This window comes from Schistocerca piceifrons, chromosome 8, assembly GCF_021461385.2.
Source record: "Schistocerca piceifrons isolate TAMUIC-IGC-003096 chromosome 8, iqSchPice1.1, whole genome shotgun sequence".
Classification (NCBI taxonomy): Eukaryota; Metazoa; Arthropoda; class Insecta; order Orthoptera; family Acrididae; genus Schistocerca; species Schistocerca piceifrons.
In genome coordinates, this window is record NC_060145.1 from 77,623,432 (window position 1) to 77,634,287 (window position 10,856).

Consider the following 10,856-nt stretch of genomic DNA (forward strand, 5'->3'; position numbering starts at 1 on the left):
CGGCTACCACGTGTGGCCCAGATACAAGAACTTTGAGTCGAAAACACTAGATTAAGTAAGTAATTAGCAGCAATGAGCACCCCTGATGCATAGGCATGCCTTGAGAGATTACAGACAGAAATCGAAGAACTGAAAGTGGAGAATGAGAAGCTGAGATCCGAAAATCGGTCCCTTCCAATATCTTTCGTGGCGGCTGTAGCCAGCGTCCCCGCGGGGAAATCGAAACACAATTTGTAGCAACAGATTAGTCAAACGAAAGCCAAACAGACCAGCACCCTCTTCTTCAAATCAGACAATAGTAAAGATACCAAAACAGTAAGGGAAACATTAAAAAGGCGATAAATCCGAGATAAGACTAATTTAAAATAAAGGCAATAAGATCGACGGCAACTCCTGTAATTTTGTAGACCGAAATCCAAGCAGACAAAATAAACATAATGGAAAAGACAGCACAACTTCAGATGATCAGGCTTGAAGAGCCTTCAAAATACAGGCCACTACTTTCTGTGTAGCAAGTATCAACAGCCTTAAGAGATGAAGAATTTCTTGAAGAGTTGTATGAAATCAGTCTCAGCGAAGACATCTCAAGAGAAAATTTCAGTGAGGGTGTCTCAATCAAGTTTTAAACAGAGCTGGGAGGGAAACGTACAGTAAACAATGTTCTTGAGGTAACACAAAAATTCGTCAGCAGTTACTGCTGAGTGCAAGAGTGTACAGTCGGTTTGAAGAATTAAATATTAGAGATTTTGTAGTAGTTCAGAAATGTTTCAACTGTTCGTGAATTGGATACCATACTAAGCGAGAAAACGTAGTTGTGTGGAAGAAGTGTCAAGTCAGGACACATGCGATCTGGCTGTAAAGAGGAGATGGCCACTGGTTGTAAACCATGAAAGCACAGGAACAAGGTCTGTGACAAGGCAGGGGTGCCTGGATGCCAAACATATAACATGTTTTATTAAAGATAAATTGAATGTACAGAATACGTTTTAGTGAATAATGTTCAGTAATATGAATTGTATTTTAAATTGCGAAACGTTACATCCCCAATCATATACAGAAGTAATCACACAGACGCCAAATTCCAGTCATACTGGCAAGATGAACATAGTGTTGATTAACTGTGCGGAAAGTACCCTTGTGGGCATGGAACACAGCAAATTATTAGGTGGAATACATGCAGATATTGTCTGCCTGCAAGAACCACATATGCGAGGTGGTAAAGTAACCGGCCAACGAATACAATTTACCACAACTCATATGCTAAGGCAGCAATCGTTTTAATGAACCAAAATTTCACTGTAACAAGGATATCTCAGTTTTGTGCAGAACACATTTCCAGAGCGGACGTGACATTTGGATAATTTCATCTATATATGCCCAATATTCATAAGACATTGCCTCCTTCACTGACAAAATTCGAGTCACTGCACGTTTTTCACAAGGGGAAAGTTAGCTTTTATTAACAGATACAAGTGCACGGTCAACCAAATAGCATGCCGACAGATGCTAGAGAACAGATAGTAGAGGATGTAATAAATGAATGCAATCTGTTTGCTTTAAACACCGACCTTCCGTGGTCATGCTGGAGGCCGACGTAGTACTGACATCTCTGTGGAAAACATCTCCCTACCAACATAAATACATGGAACCTCATGGACGGGGTTACGCACAGCGATCACACAGCCATCATCATTCGTGCAGACAATTATACATACTTAATACTCATACCCAACAACAGCATTTACTTTTTGGCAGGGAAGATTTGAATAAATTAGGAAATGCAGTAGAAGAATCGTTATTGCACACTATTCAAGGCAATACAGACTTCAAAACACATGTCTTGACAAAAGTCTTGCAAGAAGCACAAACGACTGCCAACCCACTGGTCATTCAGAAGACTCGCTGAACAAGAGGACGTTCTATCAAAAGGTTATATCAATGCAAGAACGGCAGCTCAGACTAGACCAAAATCGGGACGCAAAATAGAAGTACAAAACTGAACTGTGCAAACTAGACAAGAACAGTGAGCCGGTTTCGTTACAAGGAATTTACAAAAAGACACAGGGGGACAACTACACTCCTGGAAATTGAAATAAGAACACCGTGAGTTCATTCTCCCAGGAAGGGGAAACTTTATTGACACATTCCTGGGGTCAGATACATCACATGATCACACTGACAGAACCACAGGCACATAGACACAGGCAACAGAGCATGCACAATGTCGGCACTAGTACAGTGTATATCCACCTTTCGCAGCAATGCAGGCTGCTATTCTCCCATGGAGACGATCGTAGAGATGCTGGATGTAGTTCTGTGGAACGGCTTGCCATGCCATTTCGACCAGGCGCCTCAGTTGGACCAGCGTTCGTGCTGGACGTGCAGACCGCGTGAGACGACGCTTCATCCAGTCCCAAACATGCTCAATGGGGGACAGATCCGGAGATGTTGCTGGCCAGGGTAGTTGACTTACACCTTCTAGAGCACGTTGGGTGGCACGGGATACATGCGGACGTGCATTGTCCTGTTGGAACAGCAAGTTCCCTTGCCGGTCTAGGAATGGTAGAACGATGGGTTCGATGACGGTTTGGATGTACCGTGCACTATTCAGTGTCCCCTCGACGATCACCAGTGGTGTACGGCCAGTGTAGGTGATCGCTCCCCACACCATGATGCCTTGTGTTGGCCCTGTGTGCCTCGGTCGTATGCAGTCCTGATTGTGGCGCTCACCTGCACGGCGCCAAACACGCATACGACCATCATTGGCACCAAGGCAGAAGCGACTCTCATCGCTGAAGACGACACGTCTCCATTCGTCCCTCCATTCACGCCTGTCGTGACACCACTGGAGGCGGGCTGCACGATGTTGGGGCGTGAGCGGAAGACGGCCTAACGGTGTGCGGGACCGTAGCCCAGCTTCATGGAGACGGTTGCGAATGGTCCTCGCCGATACCCCAGGAGCAACAGTGTCCTTAATTTGTTGGGAAGTGGCGGTGCGGTCCACTACGGCACTGCGTAGGATCCTACGGTCTTGGCGTGCATCCGTGCGTCGCTGCGGTCCGGTCCCAGGTCGACGGGCACGTGCACCTTCCGCCGACCACTGGCGACAACATCGATGTACTGTGGAGACCTCACGCCCCACGTGTTGAGCAATTCGGCGGTACGTCCACCCGGCCTCCCGCATGCCCACTATACGCCCTCGCTCAAAGTCCGTCAACTGCACATACGGTTCACGTCCACGCTGTCGCGGCATGCTACCAGTGTTAAAGACTGCGATGGAGCTCCGTATGCCACGGCAAACTGGCTGACACTGACGGCGGCGGTGCACAAATGCTGCGCAGCTAGCGCCATTCGACGGCCAACACCGCGGTTCCTGGTGTGTCCGCTGTGCCGTGTGTGTGATCATTGCTTGTACAGCCCTCTCGCAGTGTCCGGAGCAAGTATGGTGGGTCTGACACACCGGTGTCAATGTGTTCTTTTTTCCATTTCCAGGAGTGTATTTAAGCTAATGACTGATGGCGTTAAGACTCCGATGGTAATTTCAACGTTCAAACCGACAGACGGAACCATGAGAACTGGTAGATGTTCGGCAGAATATCTCCTAAATACGCTCCTGTCAGATGACTCATAATGAACATCGTAAAGGCCTTCGAGACAAAATGAAGAACTTGTTTGTGAATGAGGGTATCAGCCTCCCCTTCTCGCACGAAGAGGTAGCTCTAGCAGTAGATAAATTTAAGAATAGAAAGGCGCCTGGCCCCGACGGGATATACACAGAAACATTGAAGAACGCCATGAAGCAAGCCAAGCGCTGTATCGTGTGTGAGATACAGAGGCGAGCGAGAGCGCTGGGACTTACCCCAGTTCACTGCTAGTATCGCACAAGTATAGCACCACAATTTAGTATGAAATTAAAAATCGATATTTATGTTTAAAACTTTGTTAAATTTGTTTAGTGTAATAATGTTCCAAATACCAAGTCTTGATGTTCTAAACTTAATAGTTTAAGGAAAAATGCCGTTTCAAGAGAAAAATCAGAGGCGCTAAATAATGACACTAGGAAGCCAGAATTTGGTCAGAAGGTGCAGTTAGAAGTTATAAATAAGTGATGCTGGTTTCCAAAATCAGAAAACAAAAATTAACGCCAGAATCCACGTCTTTCGGAAAAATCAGAGGCGCTAAATAATGGACTTATAAACTTGAAAATTTGTCTTATGCTTCAGTACACCCCAAAAATAATGACAGAGAGTCCACGTTAGTCTACCTCTTATAGTTTTTGAGTAATTAAATAAAAACTAATTTGGTAACTAAAATGTACCTCCGTGTTGTAGATTAGGTACTTGAAATTTTAATGATAGAGGATTTTGGTTAAACCAGATGATCAAATATATCAAATAATAGAGCTACACCAGGTTTAAGACTTGTAAAATAATTAGCAACTGATATAAGTCTTAGCAAAGGTATGGTTCAGAGGTAACTATCTACCGTTAGTTCCACTAAATAAATTCTATGAAGCAAAATTTTCATTCTAGCGAGCTGGAACTTTCTACGTGCTTTCAAACTGCTTATCTGCATACCAGCAAAAATTAAGAAGTATCTGAAGTAATTGGTAACTATATTATTAAAGATTATGTGCCCGAGATAGCGGTCATTTGTAGACTTCCGCTGTATGCAAATACACAGAGAGCGGAAGAGCTGCAACAATATGTTGAAAAGGCTGCGTGCAGAATTGCGGTTTTGGTTGAGTCGGTTCCTATCTGAGCTGAGAACATTGGATGAAAAGTTTTGGTTTAGCTCCGACCGTGAGTCATTTGTATGGCCATTCGAACAACTGTCTCACTGAAGCTATGTTGCAGTACATTAAGGAATGTTTGAACGAACCAGAGCTGGCGCCTAGGTAAATTGTGCTAATCGATTAATTAATTTGGGCAGAAACTTATATTCTACTAACGGCACCATTTGTTTATGCACCGTTTTGATTTTACGTGCAAATACGAAAAAAAGTTTTTCGGGGTTTTTTTGAGGCGTGCCAATTCTGTACTTTAAATTTGTACGACAGTCTGTTAGAAATTTGCGCTAAGGTAGAAAAATGGATAAATTCGAAAGGAACTTTTCTTACCGAATAATCTTTACGCGTTATCGAGATACTATGGTTGTAAAGCATCTTGATAGGAAAATTACAACGCACTCTAAGCTATAGCTCACATCTACAGGATGCAAAACAGAAACTAAAATCCCGTAGCGCTATCCTGTCGAAACTGGAACGACATGGGATTGTGTTGTGAGGATGTTTAGGACTTGAGCACTAGCGCTTGTCTACAGCGTGGCCTGTCGGGCTACAGACGGTCTTCACTGGTCATCGCTGGTAGCGTGCCACAGCGGAGAAAATTCTTCGGTGACCGGACGCACTAATGCCTCGCGTCCCATGCGAAGGCAAACGGAGCAAACTAGCGAAGAATAATCGTAATTGGCAATTACAGTAATAATTGCACCGTATATTTCGCTAAGAGCTGCTTAGAAAAGTCAATCACTTTTCAGAACGGACAACACGATTACACCTTAGCCCCTTGTAAGTACCATTTATTAAATAACACGAAGATTAAACTGGACGAATAACGGGTTGCATACCCCCTTCCACAAATATATATTCAAAGATTATAGTTGTAGAAAAACACACTTCAATGTGCTCTACCAAATGCAGGCGTGGATACCGATAAATGATGCAGATATAAAAGTTGTTAGGATCTGATCTCACTCATGTTTTTCTCCCAACATTATCCTAGACATTCCCCCAACCTTTCCCGGGTGGTCTAGTCACTAAAGTCTTTTTAACGAGGAAGAACAATTTATAGGCGCAGATTAGATAGGATCACTACTGAAAGAGTGCATCGGGTGCAGTAATAATACTGCTTTATAGGCTATTGTGGAGAAAACGGCAGTTGTATCATGACTGTATGGGCGTTCAAATGAGGTTTATTAAAGACATCAGCCGGCCGTAGTGGCCGTGCGGTTCTAGGTGCTACAGTCTGTAGCCGAGCGATTGCTACGGTCGCAGGTTCGAACCCTGCCTCGAACATTGATGTGATGTCCTTACGTTAGTTAGGTTTAATTAGTTCTAAGTTCTAGGCGACTGATGACCTCAGAAGTTAAGTCGTATAGGAAAAAAAAAGGAAAGACATCAAACTTGAGACATGCACGTTACACTGACACTTGCATAGTGTAACGATTAATTCGAATTATTTCCAGTCCTTTGCTCTTCAGTGCAGCGAATTTATGTTCTCTCATGAGTACAACCACACCAGGACCTAATACTGAACTGTGCAATATTCATGAACAGTGTGTCAGAAAGTGTGCTACTTTAAGCTGAATCAAAGCTTAATTTGCATTGCAACAGTTCCATACTTGGACTTGTTTCTTTCATCTGAAAGTATACGTTTCAAAAAGGTAAGAAAATTAGAACCAATATTCCGCAGCAACAAATCAGTTAACACTTCTAGCTATGACATATTCGACGATGGCGTAGCAGGCTCTCTATAACATAGATGGAGAGCTATGTTGACAATTGAGCTAATAGCTAAGGAAGAACTAGTGGTAGAATTTAAACTGGTGAAGAACGACCAATGAATCTGTGAAATGCGCTGAGACTGTAATTTTGGTATGAGAGACATTTAACAGGCTTAAAACACCGTTTACCTGTGAAGCGAACATCGAAATACACAGGGAATACAATATGTGAAACATTCTCGGTTTTCTTGCCGCGTCAGTTCGGGACAAAAATCTCAAGCTTTAGACGATAGCCTTCATCGTCGTCGTCAGGAGCAACTGACTTTCTCCACTGTTTGTTTTTTTCCTTTATTGGTTTTCAATTCCCCACCAAGGGGGCGGGCTGGCAGCAGCTTAGTATGATGCTCTACAGCCTACAGACTTTTATTTTAAAAAACGGAAGAAGAAAAGAAACAAGGAAAACAGGCGATAAAACGGTGACGTCAAGTGTAAAATGGCGGGAAAATGCGGAAAGTTAAAACAGAAAGCAAAAGGGATTGGCAACGTTCATAAAAGACACAGGAATCAGACAAGTAACGTAGTACACACACAATTAAAAAACATGACGACAGTCTGGTTTCTGTTTGCAAGACATAAAAGGCACACCCAGCGACAGTATGATGGCCTTTCGCAACACTTCCCAAAAAAACACAACACGGAACACTCACTGTAAAGCACTCACAGATGGGGGTGGATTCTCCACCGCTGGTGTGGTCCCTTATATAGCCCGTGGACGGCTTCTGATTGGTTGGCTTGTGATTTGTCAGAGATTGTGTTCTGCCGTCGCAGACGGTGTCAATGTCTGCGCTGGTGGCGCCACTGCTTCTGTGAGAACATAAACCCTGCAAGGAATGTCTCTGCTGCTTCTCTGCATCGAGCGCTCGTTTCCATGCACTGCTCAGATAGTATCCGTTATCACGGTTAAAGTTCTTTTCGCTCATTCTTATTTCAACAGCCTCCTTAATAATAGAATCCCAGTATGTGGAGATATGGGACAAAATTTTTGTTTTGTCAAACAGTATTTTATGTTTGTTCATGAGGCTGTGCTCCGCAATTGCGGAGCTGGCGGAAGTAAAGCTGTGTGGATGGGGAGTGAGTCATGCTTGGCTAGCTCAGATGTTAGAGCACTTGCCCGCGAAAGGCAAAGATCCCAAGTTCGAGTCTCGGTCCGGCACACAGTTTTGATCTGCCAGGAAGTTTCATATCAGCGCACACTCTGCTGCAGAGTGAAAATCTCATTCTGGCATTTGATTATTGCTGAGAAAGGTGTCGTTCACATTTTGGAAGGACGGTTATATTTGGGTAATGTTAACATGTGAGCTATCAGTTGAATCTATTGTGTTAGGATTGCCTGTGGAAATTTTAATATTATTAATTTTGAAATGCAAGACGGTGAACTCAGTGCATAAATGTAAATCTTTCTATATTCCGGCATAGTTGTCGTAAAGAGTGTGACCATAATGTAACTGAAATGTTTATTTGGCACTATAACGGTGAAGCCATAGTCACATTACAAATTTTTCTTCTCTTTAAAAAAAGGGGTTACAATACCAGTTTCGACGAACTATGTCATCATTTTAAAATGTAAACATCATCTGGAGAATATACAATGGTAATTATGACTATATATCTGACAACAATACGAGAACTAACGAGACCATTCAACCGCTGCAGTGGTGGCACAACCACGTCACTACAAGCTATACCCATGCTTGCCCAAAACGTTCGTTCTTTGACCTAAGGTAGAATTGATTAAAAACCACACGAGGGTAAAAATTGCCAAGAATTCTTGCAATATGTCCTGCTGTGACACAACGATCATATGGCTGATATAAATTCACTGGTAGTAAGTGTATCGAGCACAACAATCTTCCGTATGGAATACAGCATATTATTTTGCTATGTTCCGAAACAAGAATCTGAAAACACACTGTAAACCCATGTTGGACTGACATAGTACTCTTTCATGCTATCACACAATTAAAAAGTACATTTAGTATCTAAGTGTGCCATGGTGACATAAAAACAACCCAATCCTAAATATACAATGTAAGAAACTTAAATATTATTTATATTAGCCCAGTAACAAGGTGTATATATACTGACCCCACAACTAATAATGTTAAGGATATACAAAGTGGTAAACTAACCAGTGTTTAAATTCAGATTGTTTAATTTACACAAAATGAAGGACATTTCATTAACTATTTCCTAAGTTATGGCAAAGTAGTGGTTAATACATATTGCTACATAACTTCATCAAAAAAGGAAAAAAATTCTTGCATTTGAAATCAACCTGTTCATTTAAAAGTTTATCAGACTTTTTTCTATGGAAACTTTATACAATAATATTCTCTAGTAAGTCCAGTCAATGCTCCTTTTTTCCCTATGTAATATACTCATATTTTGCCTGATGTCACCCACCGTGTGTTTAGTTCTTTTTGAAAGATATCCAAAGGCAGTGCTGTTTTGCCCATACAAATGCTCTCTAAATCTAGTGTTAAACACTGTACTCATCCGTTCTGTACACACAGAATTGCAATTGGAACATGGCCATTTATATACTCCTGACCTATCATACTAGTCTGCATTACTGCTAATATTATGTCTTAAATTGGGTTTTAATAAGTTATCTGTCTTGAAAGCTATTCTGATATTATGCTTTCTAAACTGCCTATTAATTTTCCCAGAAACCTTCAATTTATTCTCTGCTTTCTTTTTACTTTCAATTAAAAGTATATTTTTATTATATATTTTATTTACAAAATCTCTTTAATATCCATTATTATTGGCAAACTGTGCCAAAATTTGTAATTCTTTTTTAATCTCTGCTTCTGGAAGTTGTGTTCTTAATAACCAGTAAGTCACAGAATCAGAATCGCATCAGTGTTTGTTGGTTTCCTGTAAATACTATACAAATGGGAATAACACACTTTCGTAAAACTTAGGTCAAGAAAATTCGAAGAATTGTCTTTTTCTAACTGTAGCGTAAACTGCATATTTTTGACGTTTTATTATTGCTGTTTTTTAAAACTTACCTTGTACTGCTCTGTACCATTTATCATAATTATAATATCATTGACATATCTTTTACAGTACACTACTTTCCACGCTATTTCTTTACGTTGCTCAAAGAAGGCATTTTCCACATGGCTTACAAAAATATCTGCAAGTGTTCCAGCTAGACTCTTACACATTGCTAATCGTTCTTTTCGATGATATAATTTCGTATTAAATTGAAAATAACTGTACTGTAGTGACATTACTGTCAGTATTGATTGCTGTAGATACCTTTACACCAGTATTAGCTGTTATAGCATTATTCAATTTAGTCACTTCTGTTGCTGTTTCTTACCTCTGCAATTATCTCTTTAATACTGTTTCTGTCCAATTTTTTTGGGATATTGCATTGTAAACCTTTATTAAGCAGCATCAACTCTTCTTCAGTAAAAGTAATGTCAGTAAGGGTAATACCTCTATCTTCAGTCTTATTTTATTTGCCTGCTGTATTTCATGCAGGCGATTAATTACTAACAACAAAGACTTAATTTTGTTATCATGTCTTTTCTGTATTGGTTGAGAGACTTATTCACTTTGGTGTGTATAATCTGCCACATTGCAATGAAATGTTCTTGTGACAGATAATTTTTTTTAAAATATTGTTATATTTATTGACTTTCTTTGTTAAAATCTGTTCTCTTTATAAAATTCGCTTATCTGGAACTTAACCCAAAGTTGTTCACTTCTAGTTTTAACTAACTGTGCTAATATATTTTTATTATTAATACTGATTTTTGCATGTTTTGCTACTATTTTTTGCTGAAGACATTTGTTATTTTTGCTGTGTTTTCTGATATTTTAAACAATCATTAAAAACTCCTTTTACCAGGCTGAGTTAATGATTCTATACTCTGTCATAATAGTCATAAGGTATGTGACCATAATATAACTTAAATGGTTATTTGACACTATAATAGTAGAGTGATAGTCATATTACATAATTCTTGTTTATTTTCTTTAAAAGGTGTTACATTAGTGGCTTTGACAAACTACCTCATCATTTTCAAACGTAAAACATCAATTGGAGAATATATAATGGGAATTATGACCAAATATCTCACAACAATTATGAGAAATTATGAATGTGTCAGTCCTACATAAAAGTACAGTGTGTGCTGAGATTCTTTGTTTTTTTTTTTTTTGGAACATAGTAAAATAATGTGCTGTATTCCATATGGAAGCTTGCTGTACTTGATACACTTATAAATTGTAATTTTATATCCGCCATACGATTGTTGAATCACAGCAGGACA